The sequence below is a fragment of the Ursus arctos genome, unplaced genomic scaffold (genome assembly GCF_023065955.2).
Source record: "Ursus arctos isolate Adak ecotype North America unplaced genomic scaffold, UrsArc2.0 scaffold_29, whole genome shotgun sequence".
NCBI classification, from domain to species: domain Eukaryota; kingdom Metazoa; phylum Chordata; class Mammalia; order Carnivora; family Ursidae; genus Ursus; species Ursus arctos.
Genome location: NW_026622974.1, coordinates 17,424,384 through 17,429,901, shown reverse-complemented (window position 1 = coordinate 17,429,901; position 5,518 = coordinate 17,424,384).

The following is a 5,518-nucleotide window of genomic DNA, read 5'->3' as shown; positions in this document are numbered from 1 at the left end:
TATCTTATGTGATAATGTTATAAAATAACATTTTTATCTTTTTTATGAACTCAACTGCCTTTCAGAAAATGAGTGAGTGATCAAAGAATGCATATCTTGGTACACTTGGAAAGTCATCTTTAAATGATATATGATTAAGAACATTTATGTAAAACTTTATTGCAAGAGTTCGGGAGTTCATGTTTCTTTTTAAGAATTCTGTCGTTGCCTGGTTGATCTCCTGCATGCTTTAGGCTTTTTGACTCATTCTTGATGTGAAAGATTTCATACTGAGACTCCCTGGTGGACACAATAATGAAGGTTGTTTAGCTGATATGTTTTTTTTTTCAGACTTTACCACCACACTGACCCCCAAGTATTAAATCTCAGCATGAAGACGTTTCTAAGTTATATTTATACAGCACAGTCATCCATAACACTTCAGGGATTTTATATAATGGTGTCAAGGTTATCTTCTCTTAGCCACTGTAGTTTCTCATAATCACTGGGCCCTAACATTATGGCTACTGCTTACAAAAACAGTGTTTTGAAGGATTTTTCTTATCAAGGTTATGCCCAACATGAACATAAGTGCAAATCTTCCGGCGCCATTATAAAATAAGAATCCTTTATGACCTCATTTTTCCCTGACCAGTTGGATATATACACATGATGTGTTTTACGGCTTGTGTAATTTTTTAAATATCACATTTACTGATATGAGAATTTCAGAAAAACACTTAGAGAAAAAGTGTTCCTCTGACCTTTTGGTTGTATATTGGTCAATATATTACTAAATGGGTTTAAATATTAGATTTTATCATGCTATTTATTTGTGTTAAACAATGATTCTTCATAATCCTCCACCTAATGGAAAGGAAAGTATTATCTGACAAATAACACACAGCAAATTTATGAGCACAAACCACAGTAAAATCAGAGGATCGTCGGCTAACACTCAAAAATAGAAAATCACATGTTACATGATGCATTTGATTTCTGGTTAGAAATAAGACAACACAAGTTTTCAGGAAAACTGAAAATTGTTTGGATGTCCTTGTCTCAGTGGTCCTGGAATGGCACCATTTTTCAAAGTTTTGGTACAGATCACAAAAGATAAATAATACATGCTTTCTATTCTTGGGGGTGGGGAGGAGCCTTTACAAATATCGGTATGATTAGAGTTGCAGTAGCAAGAGGACCCAGTGTCGAAGGTCATCTTAGTGACATTGTTTTATTCTTGCCTGCTACGAAAATTCTGTATTCTATGCATTTAGATTTCATCCAACAAACCACAGAATGAATTTCCACAGGAAACTCCTATTTTGCTTGCCAATAAAACTATTTATTGTTTCCCAAATATGTGGGCTTAGCACATCTAAATATTTTTAAAAGGGGAGTCTAAAGAATTCTGGGCTAAGGTTAGTTAAGAAGCAGCACAAGAATCGATGCCACTCTTTTATTCAGACCCAATTATATATCAAATCCTTGGTGTCTTTATGCATTATACTAGGATATACTGCTTGATGTTGGTATTCCTGGTGGTAAAAACTGGCTTTCCAAATATGGCCTGAAAGTAGGAGACTATCAAATGGCATAGGTAAAAGGAAAATTAGACAAATTGTATTGCATTAGAAATCTAGAAGTCAAAAGTCACTACCAAAATTTACCTATGGATTTGCTTATCAGGCTATTTAACCAACAGTGATGTTTAGGACACTTTATAGGGAAAGGATACTAAGGGTTTTGGGGAGAAGAGGATTTCTCTGGGTGCTAGAAACTCTATGATCTCTGAGAGTTAAAGGCGAGAGCAGGAAATATCTGGGAAATGGACATCTTCATAAGAAGAAAACTTGGGGACTGCAATTAAGGAAATAAGTTTAATGCCTGATTTTACCAGCCACTGTTTCATATGCAGAAGTTATAACTTCAGAGTAAGTGAGAAAAGACAATGGAGGCAGCCAGGAGCTACTATGTACCTAGAGTCCAGGAGGGCAGAGATTAAGCAACTTCTAGCAACAGAACACGAATGTCAGGAAGGTCGTTGAGAAAGCTCAGATGAAAACACATCATACATGTTCAATCATCATGAACAGTTAAAAACTTTTGACAATTTGCACATCACTCGTAATAGAGAAACACAAATTATAACTAAAATGAGACATCATGACACCATAGGTCATTTCAACTTGGAAAAAAATGAAGTTTGATGTTTTTAGTACATTGCTGATAGAAGTATGAATTTCTGCAACTTCTGGGGAAATCAATTTGACAATATGTGTCAAAATTACAACTACCCAGACCCTTTGACACAGCAATTCCACTTCAAGTAATTTTTCCTATAAATATACTCACAAGTATACAAAACGACCTATGCACTTAATAAGCAGTGGGTGAGCACCGGCTGCGTGTAAACTTCTATTCTGGGCACTGGGGATAGAGCGTCTATGGGATAGAGACTCTATGGGAGAGTCTCACGAAGCTAATGTTGGTTGGGGGAGATAAGCTGTAAATAAATAAAGAAAGAATATGTCAAGTAGAAGAAAAAATCAGGTAAGAAGGGTAGGAAGTAATGAGGGTGGGATGCTGTTTTATATAAGGTAAGTAAGGAGGTGACATTTAAATAGAGATCTAAATGAAATGAGGAAGTGAGTGCTATAGATACACGTGGGAAGAGTGTTCTAAATACACATCATCACTTGGGGCGCCTGGATGGCTCAGTCGGGTGAGCCTCCAACTCCTGATTTTTGCTCAGGTTATAATCTCAGGGTTGTGAGATTGAGCTCCATGTCAAGCCCACGTCAAGCCCCACCACAAGCCCTGTGCTCAGCAGGGAGTCTGCTTAAGATTCTCTCTCCCTCTCTCTCTGCCCCTCCCCCCATGCACACGAGCATGTGTGCACGTGTGCTCATAAATAAACAAATACATATCATCACGGCATCATTTGTAAAAAAATGGAAAACAACCTAAATATCATCAATAGAGGCTTAATTAAGTAAGTTAGATATAGATATAGTATATAATATATGTTTATATATATATCTATATATAAACATAGAGAAAAAATAATTGAGAGATTATGGAAGAGTACTGGGTGGCTGGAGTACTTACTTATTTTTCACTGAATCTCTGTTTTGTCCTTTTCAAATTTTGTACCACATGCACGTATCAGTTTCATATATAAAACATCATACGGCATGGTTTATGTTAAATGTCTAAATTTGACTAAGGTAAAAATATTTATCCCACTTAAAATATTTCTGGGAGTTCCGGGAATCCCAAATGATAATATTCCATAACATAAAATACCTGGAGAAATTTATACACAAATATATGTCACATGTGTTACACTAAGAATATTCTGGACTTTCTGATAAAGACAGGCCCTCAGCAAAGGGAAAAAAAATTGTACCTTCGGAAGGAGCAATTTAGACCACACATCATCATCCATGTCACTAAACAGGACTGAATCTCACAGGTCCATAGTATTTTGTCAAATTTTTTAAGAATTCATATACCAGTCTCTTGAGTGAAAAACGTTCTGTATATTTTGCGTGTTCCACATTTGAATGAAAAATCATCAGCAAGCAAAGGCCTAAAACTGAAAACAAATTCAAGCCAAAAAACTAGGGCAACAAATCAGAACAAATACACTAGCACTGAACTCAGGGTCCTCACGAAAACCAATGCTAAAATAAACCCAATACATTCAATGTCCCTGTCATTTCCTTGATTTTTTGGAGGACTATTAATTTATCGGGAAGCTATGAGTTTGTTATAGACTGATAAGCTCTAGAACAGAAGACAGCTTTAATTATAGGAAAAATTCCAATATTTAACTGACAAAGCTTGTTCGTGTTGACTTACTCTTATTGACCAGGCACACTGCATCCTGACAGCTGTAATCACTGTCCCCAGTTGACATCATCATCCATTCAGGTGTGAGAATGGCAACATGAGCAGAGGCCGTGCTGGGAGAGGTGCCAGCAGGCACAGTGAACGGACCACGGTGGTGGCTACCTACCAATGGATCTGGACCGTCCATTCCCCAGCCCCCTTCACCAGTACCTCGCTGCCTCCTTCCCCCACTGCCAATAACTTCCAGCTTGAAAAGACTGTATTGAGCAGCTGTGGTAAGCAGGATTTCTGGGATTCTACTCATTTTACTTAATTATTTTCAAGTCTGAGGTAAATAATTATAAAAAGCACAGATGATTTTGAGGCTAGGGTAGTTGTGGTTTGGGGGGGGATTGGGGGAGGGGTGTCCTTTTCCCAAAGTATGTTATTGCAGTTTGGGGTAGCACTATCCCCTAAGCTATTCCTTTGTGGCGTTCGACAGTGCTCAACAGTTACATTAAGTTTGGACTCTGGAGACAAGTGTTTAGAGACAAGCTCAGAATTTTCTGCCTTTACTGCATTTCTGTTATATGCATGTTCATCCTTTCTGGTGTTTCAGCAAGCAAAACTGTTTCTTTAAATCAATAGGAAACATACATAGTAACCTTTCATGTGGCATTCCCTGTAATTGACATCTAGAGGGTCCATTGTATTGGTCGGCCCCTTGTCTCAGAGCTTTCTCATCTTCCTTCATTTACCTCAAGCCCCACTGAAAAAAAAAACCACCAAAATCACTCTGAGATATTTCAAAATCATGTCCTTTCTATCTGTTTTTCAGAGCTCAAAGTCTAGTTGCGTGATACTATTTTCTCTAGGCTGGTAACCACAGAATATAGCCACGTGAGTAATGTGTTCTAACACAGAGCGAATCCCAAACCCTTTTCAGATGTCAGAGAAACCGATGCATCATGAATGGCATGTATGGCTGTCGACTTGTCCTTTTAATAAACATTGCTTCATAATAACATTAGTTGAAACTGCTATAATAGTTTTGTTTTGGTGTATTACTACATAAACACGTAGCAACCCAGGATTTGTGTGTGAAAAGAGAAAGGGGTAAGAGGCAAACTGACAGTGATGGGGGAGGAGGGTAGCTTGAAGCAAACAGATGAAGAGGTAAAGCCTCTAAAAACATCCTTTTGCCATCCTGACAGTTTCAGTGATGATATCACCATTATGTTGAATATTCTCACCCTCAAAATTCCTTCCCAGTCTGTACTGTACAGCCACCACATTTGCACACGAGGGACCAAAAGACAAGGGGAGCCCTAGTCTCGCTCATCGCTCCTGGAAATGACACCACAGAGAGCAGATCTAGCCAGACGGTAGGAGCATCGTTGCGTCTACAGGGTCCCACAGACTGTTTCAGGATTTGGAAGCTGTGCTGTTCTGGGCCTTTTTGTTTCCTGCACAGATGTCGGTACACATGGTGAATAACAATAATCCCCGCACTGTGAAACTGAAGTTGTAGCTTTTTTTCCAGACTACATTCTGCACAAATCTGCTTCCAAGGCAATTGGAGTTTTATATCTAAGAACTCAAGAACACGTAGTAGAAGCTTATTGATGGAGATCTCATCTTGCGTGCAAACTTTGAGGTCCTAAAAAATGATGTAGGGTATTTATCAAAAAAGTTTATTGGA